Source organism: Oncorhynchus tshawytscha, linkage group LG02, assembly GCF_018296145.1.
Source record: "Oncorhynchus tshawytscha isolate Ot180627B linkage group LG02, Otsh_v2.0, whole genome shotgun sequence".
In the NCBI taxonomy this organism is placed as follows: Eukaryota; Metazoa; Chordata; class Actinopteri; order Salmoniformes; family Salmonidae; genus Oncorhynchus; species Oncorhynchus tshawytscha.
Window position 1 is genome coordinate 46,295,687 of NC_056430.1, and position 9,612 is coordinate 46,305,298.

General features: G+C 39.3%; 1 long non-coding RNA gene across 1 annotated transcript; it reads right to left on the reverse strand.

Annotated features, from left to right (window-relative positions):
- Positions 1 to 4,073: 4,073 nt before the first annotated feature.
- On the reverse strand, positions 4,074 to 9,281 carry LOC112244874. Its single transcript, XR_002952653.2, has 4 exons — positions 9,151 to 9,281; positions 5,570 to 5,674; positions 5,233 to 5,272; positions 4,074 to 5,088 (listed from the first exon to the last, which is right to left on the reverse strand). It is a non-coding gene; the product is annotated as an uncharacterized LOC112244874 (long non-coding RNA).
- Positions 9,282 to 9,612: the final 331 nt, after the last annotated feature.

Here is a 9,612-nt window from a genome sequence, read left to right on the forward strand (position 1 = left end):
GGAGGATTTGGCCCGGCAGGGAAATCCTTGTCTCATCGCGCACTAGCGACTACTGTGGCGGGCCGGGCGCAGTGCACGCTGACCAGGTTGCCAGGTGTACGGTGTTTCCTCTGACACATTGGTGTGGCTGGCTTCCGGGTTGGATGTGCAATGTGTCAAGAAGCAGTGCGGCTTGGTTGGGTTATGTTTCGGAGGATGCATGGCTCTCGACCTTCGCCTCTCCTGAGTCCGTACGGGAGTTGCGGCGATGAGACAAGACTGTAACTACTACCAATTGGATACCACGAAAAAGGGGGTTAAAAAAATATTTCAAAAATAAATATAAATAAGTTACAAGCAATGCAAAAAAACAAGCAAATAGCACAGTTGGTTAGGAGCATACAAACGTCAGCCGTCCTCTTCGGTGCCACCTTAACCAATTTATAATATGATTTGAATTGTCCCTTTTTGTATCCAAAGACATTTTATTTCATATATTGTATCGAACTGTTATAGAAGGAGGTATCACAGAGATGACAGGATAGACATAAATACAGTAGATCACCACTATCACAGTAACAGATGCCTTAGACAGGCATGTAACAAAAGTCAGGGGTCCACATGTAAAATATGTATTACCTGCTAAGAGACTTATTTACAGTAACTTGATGAGTGATAAATAAATAAAGGACATCATGTGAGAAAGAGGGTATTTGTGTGAGACATGTGAGACATAGCTACACAAAGCCAGTGGTGTAGTTTCAGTGTGCTTGCAGAAGACTGTATAACCCATCCGGCTGTGCTGAGGTTTCTGGTTTCTCGAGGATTGAGCTGTTTACGTGGTATGTATCAGACTAGAGAAAATAAACAGACAGTTCAACTTCAGTCCTTTGAATCTACAGTACCGTAAATGTCATGTATTCTAAACAGATATAAGACCAATCTGAATCTGAAAGTGGTTTATAAAACACAATGGGTGCTTCTGAACTTGAATTGTAATTTTCAGATGACTGTCCATTCTCTTCAACAGGGCCTGAACAACAAAGAAGAGTGAGAGTTTGAGTGTGAGTGTGTGTAAGTGCATGTGTGCTTGCAGTTGTGGGTGTGGTTGTGCTCACTTTGCTGTTCCAGGCGAGAAAACCTTTCCAAGCCAAACCTTCATATCATAACTGCTAAACACTACACACAGCCTACATCGTTGTCACCATATTAACATCATAGTCAACATAGCTACAAGAACTGATGTGTTAGTAAAACATGCAGTACATCATACAGTCAGCAGCAAGCAGTTTAGCAGTTACACCAGCGGGCCCTGGCGGGAATAAATTAATAAAACCAAAAGCGTACCTTGACACTGAAGAGTTCCAGTGTTGGATAACCATAGCCAGCGAGCTAATTTAGCTTCCCTCTGTTTTAACCGGGTGATCAAGTAGGCTAAACTGTCGAGCGACTGTCGAGCTTGCTAAGTAAGTGAAAGTGAAAAAAACATTCTTCAAAATCTCTCACTGATTCAAAACTGTTCAATTGTTGTCTTTCTCTCTCTTTGTCTCAACTACTAACCACATTTTATGCACTGCAGTGCTATCTAGCTGTTTCTTATACTTTCAGTACTAGATTGATTCTCTGATCCTTTGTTTGGGTGGACAACATGTCATTGCATGCTGGAAGAGGTCTGATAGATTTTAGGACGTCCTCTGGAAGATGTAATAATTACTGTGTAAGTCTATGGAAGCAGGTGAGTACCACAAGCCTCCTAGGTTTTGGATAAAAGCCAGTGTACCCAGAGAAGGACATAAGCTAGCTGTCCTCCGGCTACATAATGGTGCTACCATACAGAGCGCTGTTGAGGCTACTGTAGACCATTGCAAAACACTGTGTTGTAATCAATTATTTGGTGTTGTGAATATATTTAGTATAGTTTTATCTAAAAATTATAACTTTTTAATATTTCACGATTTTAATTGTATTGAAATTCACTGAGAATGATTGTCCTCCGCTTCCTCCTCTGAGGAGCCTCCACTGCTCATGTAAATATTGTACACCTAGTATACAAAACTTTAAGAACACCTGCTCTTTCCATGACGTAGACTGACTAGGTGAATCCAAGTAAAAGCTACAATCCCTTATTGATGTCACTTGTTAAATCCAATTCATTCAGTGTAGATAAAAGGGAGGAGACAGGGTAAATTATTATTTTTAAGCCTTGAGACAATTGAGACATGGATTGTGTATGTGTGCCATTCAGAGGGTGAATTGGCAAGACAAAATATTGAAGTGTCATTGAAAGAATTATGTTAGTTAGTTAGTAGGTGCCAGGCAAACCGGTTTCTGTCAAGAACTGCAGCGCTGCTGGGTTTTTCACGCTCAACAGTCATCCAGTCAAGTTGACACAACTGTGGGAAGCATTGGAATCAACATGGGTGGGTGGGGGTGCAGCTCAATATTCTAGAAATGTATTGCCATTGCTCATACTAGGTGTGAGATAAAGTTAAATAAGAAGTCTGATCTGAAGTAATTTTGTAACAAACTTGTGCGAACAGAAACTGGGCACAATCGTCAGTTGAATGTCTAGTTTTGATTTACATTTGGTTGAGTAGTCAACACACTCATAGAACATAAACGATCATCAAATTGACAGGTGTTTCACGAGTTATATGTCTGGAGTGGATTATCCCTTTACAGAATAATAATAAAACATACTTTTGATCTCACTTTTTGGAATGAGTTTCATGTTTCACTGCAGCTTTTCAGAGATACAGACATCACTAACTACTTAATAAGTACAGCTTCTGTGACTGAGAGAATGGTTTAAATAGAGAGGAAGATGAGGAGACTGCTCACATTAAAACCACATATAAAGTCCATCAACTGGTGTGATGGGTGGTTGGGGAGAGGTCAATGTCTCCTTCTCCTAACATAATCCAAAACCATTTGCTTATCTGTCAGAGGAAATTACTCTATTTTATTCAGGCAACCTTTTTAACCTTTTTGACTTTGACAACTACAATGCACAATAAAAAGCAGGTTTCATGTACAACTACAGTATATATTGGCAACATTCAAAAGTAAAAAATAAGAAACATTCTTACTGTGGCTCCATATGACTCTCCACAGTGTACATTAGAGGCAAAATGTGTCCTATCTACTGTAGTTATCTCAATAAGATAAGAGGTGCAGATACGTAATCAGTAAACAACAACGCTGAATATTTCCATGGAAATATAACATGACAAGCGGGGTTTCACCACTCGCGAGATGCTTGTTGCAATAGTCAGAAACATTAATACATTTCTCATATTGGTGTTTTAGGAGGATGAATTACAGTTTTGGTTTTCAATATTTTGCTAAAATAGTCTGGTAAAGACGTTGAATTGTCTCAGTTAAATGTATCTGAGGTTTCTGAGGTTTGGTTCAACGGTGTTTCCATCAATGCCTTCTGAACACGAGTCTGAAATGTGAGACGCTGAAGTTTCAGAAGTATAGGATGTGGCAAGAGCCTTTCCACCCTGTTGTGGTGTGTGTGTGTGTGTGTCCACTCATGCATCTGATTTTAGGTGTGGATACATGACAGCATACATGTACTGGTTTGTATGTGATCTGCAAACTGTTTCTGACTGCTTCAGGAGAATGTAGGCCTCTTTGCCCACCTCACAGTAGAACTAACCACAATACAGAAAATCTGGATGCAAGAGCAAAATGATCAATGTCATTGACTACCTGTAGTCCATAACACCAATGGTTGGTTTCCCAGACCCAGATTAAGTCTACCACTGGAGAAAAATATGTAAATTGTCCATTTAACATGTTTTTTAGTTCTTAGTCCAGGACTAAGCATAAACTGTCTCTGGGAAACCAACCAGAAGAGGTTCTGTTCGATGACAAGGAAGTTATGTGGACTGAATTTTTTTTTTTATAGAGAATAACACCTTGATCTTCACCAATGGCCTGAAGACGATGACATAGATAACAGTACATATTATTAGCATTATCTAGAATATTTATGATCAATATCAAATAATGTAAAATACTAACAAAGACGAGGGAATGGTTGAAGTAAGTTTATTCTGCTTGCTTTTTTTACAGAGAACATTTCAAAAAAGCATATGATTTTGTACTTACTGTAAGTCAAGAGTCTTATCAGGAAGGTAAAACGAGGCAAATCTCCCATGATAACTGGAGAAAAAAAATTACTTTCATGACATGGCCTCACACCAATTTCGTCTTAACAGCTCCGCAGTCATTGGACCAAAATGCTAGAACGTGTCTACAACACTGCACATTGGAGGGGAGACTGAAGTGCTGAAGTTAAATTGGGAATTTGGAAAATAACAGGTAAACATGGGGAAATGGGTAGATTTAATAGTATTTAGGAAATCTATCATTTTCAGTTTTGATTATCTGATGTTGCCAACAGTGTAAACATTATTAAAACTAAAATATTATATTTCTATCTATTTGGATTTCAAATACATTTGTATTAATTCATTCTATCCAACAGTATAAAACACATGACAGAATATATATAAATACAGTATATATTTAGCATTTACCGGAGGGGGGAATAACAAAAATGTTTAAAGGGGAGTATGCCCCGGACCCCTCCAAAACCAATGAATAAAAACACTAACAGAGTAACCATCATTATGGATAGGCATGTAACAGAAACTAGGTGTACATATGAGATACAGTAGATAAGGGCAGTTTCTTGCATTTTGGGGGCCCTATGCGAGATTTGCCCACCTCGCAGGCAAAACATTTTAGTGGCCCACCTCATGGCGGGGAGAGTACTGCAAGTCTACTCGTTTAAAACAAGTCTACTTGTTTTAAAGCTAATTTCCTGCAGTTCTACACATTTTGCCATTGGATGGTGGCCTCTATTGTCGCTTATGATTAGAAACGGTACAGCAGTAGACATAGTAGATACTTATTTACAGTGACATGATGTTTGATAAATAAAGGACATCCTGAAAGCAAGAGTGTTTCTGTAAGATTCAGCTACAGAAAGCCAGAGGTGTAGTGTCAGTGTGTCTGCAGACTGTAAAACCCATCATGCTGGGCTGAGGTTGCTGGTCTGTCAGGGATTGAGCTGTATATGTGGTACGTATCAGACTAGAGAAAAGAAACAGACAGTTTAACTTCAGTCCTTTAATTCTACAGTAATGTAAATGTAATGTAATTTAAAAGGATGTAACATCAATCTGAAACTGAGAGTCGATCACAGTCACCAAACACAGTGGGCGATTCTGAACTTACATTGTCTTTTTCAGATTACTTTCAATTCTCTTCAATTCTCCTGTACAACACACAGGAAGCCTGAGTTAGAGTTTCTGTGTATTTGTGTGCACACGTGTTTGTGTGTGTGTGTGTGTGTGTGTTACTTTGCTGTGCTTAATGTCACTTCACACTTCTCCTGACTCAAACCACCCTGTAGACGTACAGCTCTTTTCTCACGCTTTCAAGATGCTCTGACTAACACCTTATTTTATGTTTTAAGTTAGTACGTTTGACATTGAGTGACAAAGTGTTATTGTGCTGAGGGTCACAAATTCCCACCCAAGGTTGGGAAGAAAGGTACAGAAGACAAACTCACACGAGGGCAGTAATTTGGACGGTACATAGGTGATGAGAGAATAGATTCCAGCATCCCTTAATTCAAACATGCCTGTACTGCTCACAGCTCCCATCAACAAATCACCTACAACAGAAACAAAATGAAAATTTAATGACAATTTGTGTCTGTACCTGCATGTGTGTAGTTGTGTTAGTCGTCTTACCAGACGTAGCTTCCCTGTTTTGCCGGTGCATGGAAAATCCTGCCAGCTCTATATTATCTGTGTCGTCGTTCAGCCATGACTCGGTGAAACATAAGATATTCCTGTTTTTAATGTCCCTTTGGTTGGATAATCTTAATTGTAGGTCATCAAATGTATTTTCCAATGACTGCACGTTAGCCAATAGAACAGATGGCAATAGAAGTTTACTCGATCGTCTATGGATTCTCAGAAGGCAGCCTGACCTGCGGCCAATTTTTCACTATTTTCTTCACGCAAATAACAGGGATTTGTGCCGCCTGTTCCAGGGAAAACAGTATATCCTTCTCGTCAGACTCGTTAATGGAAAAATATTGATAGACAGCTATCAATCCCATCAGGAATACGACCACTCCAGAAGCCACACCCACTGCTCCCTGCCATAATTGCACATCTGTTTCTGTTTGGTGACATTGGGATGGTCATTAGCTTGTATTCCCAGGGTCAATATTAAATGTCAAGAGTTGATTTAAATATTTCATTTGTTTAAGAAAAGATAGGTAGTCAGCTAGAGATGGATTCTTATCTCCTAACTAGGCAAAGATGACTAACACACCTGATGAAGGATTCAGTGCTGTACTGGGGGTCAAAGGAAAGGTCAAACCTGGTGAGAAGAGTACTCATATTACAAAAGAAAGCCATTAATTAAACATAAAGAGACACATTACCTACAAATCAGATGGACTAAAAGTACACAAATCTGGACTGAAATTACAAGCAGCTATGAATAGATCGATTATTAAACCGGTCAGAGCTTTAGTGAATTAATGTAAACATAAACATGTAAACTGCATACTAAGTTACATTTAGTGGGCCTATTGGTTGTTGGTGTCACTGGGGTGTTGGGGGTCTAAGTAAAATTAACCATCTAACCTGCTAGCAAGCAATACAAGACAAGTTCATTGTGTCTGATTACACAATAATAAAGGTATTCCATATTTTTTTGTAAACAACAGAGCTCAGTCAATTTATAAGATGACATGTTCACAATATTATAATGTGGCACATTATTGTTAAAACCCAGACCTTTGACTGAATGTACAGTTGGAAACAGTATTTCCAAAGATGGTCCATTAGAGGACTAATACACCTGTTGTAGGACTCACTGTCATGATGAGGGGCAAAGCAGAACCAGAGCCTTTCTTACTGCTGCAATGGGCGTTGTTATAAAAAAAACAGCAGAAACACAAAGTAAACTTAAATCAGTTTTACAAGCATGTCACATGTGTAACCAGAGAAAAAAAAAGTCCTAGACCACCTTTACTCCACACACAGAGATGCATACAAAGCTCCCTCACGCCCTCTATTTGGCAAATCTGACCGTAATTCTGTCCTCCTGATTCCTGCTTAGAAACAAAAACTAAAGCAGGAAGTACCAGTGACTCCCTCAATACAGAAGTGGTCAGATGACACGGATGCTAAGCTACAGGACTGTTTTGCTAGCACAGACTGGAATATGTTCCGGGATTCATCCAATGGCATTGAGGAGTATACCACCTCAGTCATCGGCTTCATCAATAAGTTCATCGACTTCGTCCCCATAGTGACTGGACTTACGTATCCCAACCAGAAGCCATGGATTACAGGCAACATCTGGAACGAGCTAAATGCTAGAGCTACTGCTTTCAAGGAAAGGGAGACTAATCCAGACCCTTATAAGAAATCCCGCTATGCCCTCAGACAAACCATCAAACAAGCAAGCGTCAACACAGGATTAAGATTGAATCCTACTACACCGGCTCTGACGCTCGTCGGATTTGGCAGGGCTTGAAAACTATTACGGACTACAAAGGGGGAAGCCCAGACGCGAGCTAAATGTATTTTATGCTCGCTTCGAGGCAAGCAACACTGAAACTAAAACAAAAGCACCAGCTGTTCTGGATGACTGTGTGATAATACTATCGTTAGCCGATTGTGAATAAAACCTTTAAACAGGTCAACATTCACAAAGTCTTGTGAAGGGACACTAGAACTACACTGCCATCAAGGACTTTTTTTGTGAATGTGTGCAAAAGTATGTGTGTGTGTGTGTGTGTGTGTGTGTGTGTACAATGAACACTTGCTCTTTCCATGACATAGACTGACCAAGTGAATTCATTCAGAGAAAGCCATGATCCCTTATTGATGTCACTTGTTAAATCCACTTCAAGCATTGTAGATGAAGGGGAGTAGACAGGTTAAAGAAGGATTTTTAATCCTTGAGACAATTGAGAGATCAATTATGTATGTGTGCCACTAGGAGGGTGAATGGGAACGACAAAATAATGAAGTGCCTTTGAACGGCGCACCGGTTTGTGTTAAGAATTCTAACGCTGCTGGGTTCAACAGTTTCCCGTGTGTATTAAGAATGGTCCACCACCCAATGGACATACATCCAACTTGAAACAACTGTGGGAAGCCTTGGAGTCAGCATCCCTGTGGAATGCTTTCAACACCTTGTAGAGTCCATGCCCCTAATGCTAGTTAGTAACTTACTTCAAACTGGGGGAGGGGTGTTCTTAATGTTTTTGTACAGTCAATGTATGAATGTACACTATGTAAATTAAATTATGAACTTGCCTTGCAACACTACCATGAACTCAATTTCAAAAGAGAATTCACAGAAGTCTCAAAGATGCATAAAACATCAAACAAAACATTTAAAAAAGTTAAAATATAATGTTTGTGTGTCTGTGCATGCGTGTGTGTGTATGTTTGAAGGTATGCACAGTGATTTAGGAAACTGTCAACAAAAGTCTTCATTACTCTGGTCCACCCTCCTGCTTCTCTTAGGAACTCCTTCAAGGCTGATGGAAAAGTATTCCTCATGAAGCTAGTTGAGAGAATGCCAAGAGTGTGCAAAGCTGTCATCAAGGCAGTGTGGCTACTTTGTAGAACCTCAAATCTAAAATATAATTTGATTTGTTTAACACTTTTTTGGTTACTACATGATTCCATATGTGTTATTTCACAGTTTTGATGTCTTCACTATTATTCTACAATGTAGAAAATAGTGAAAATAAGGAAAAACTATGGGATGAGTAGGTGTGTCCTACATTTTGATTGGTACTGTACATTGGATTTGATCATCCTGTCTGGATGTAGGTCTGTTCAAAATTAGAGTATAGGTTGTGGTAAGAACATCTCATCATGGACAATACAGACCTAAAGGTTGATACAATCTGCATCATATTCACAAGGGAATTCTTACCTCTGAGAACTGTTTTTCTCTGAAAAAATGATTATGTTCAATATAGCCAACCCTATACAATTTGACCAAAAGGAGTGGATCGATTAACCCATGTCAAAGCATTTACATTAATTAATATGACAAGGGAAAATGTTTGCAAAACATTTGGTATGCAGAATCAGAAGTACTCACCGGTCCTCTGCAGAGACAGACAGCTGTCAGTCCCATCAGGAACACGGCAACTCCAGAAGCCATACACACTGCTGCCTGCCATATTTGGAGCGCTGTTTGGTGACATGATGACAACAGGTGAGGTCATCAGCCTTTTATCCTAAAGTAAATACTTAAACGTTAAACAGGTGTCAGAATACCACATTATTATTAGTCTGAGAAAATGTTTCTGTTTTCATGTGTGGGAAAAGACAGTTAGTCAGTTAAACATTTGACATTTAAGTAATTTAGCAGAGGCTCTTATCCAGAGTGACTTACATCCGTTATTTCAACTTAAGATAGGTGAGACAACATATCACAATCGTAGCAACTAGATTTTCCCTCAACAAGGTAGTTATCAGCAAAGTTAGTGCAGTAGGAAAAGGCAAGTGTATTTTTGCCGTGGGATTACTAAATAAGGATACCTACACAGAACTATTTTTT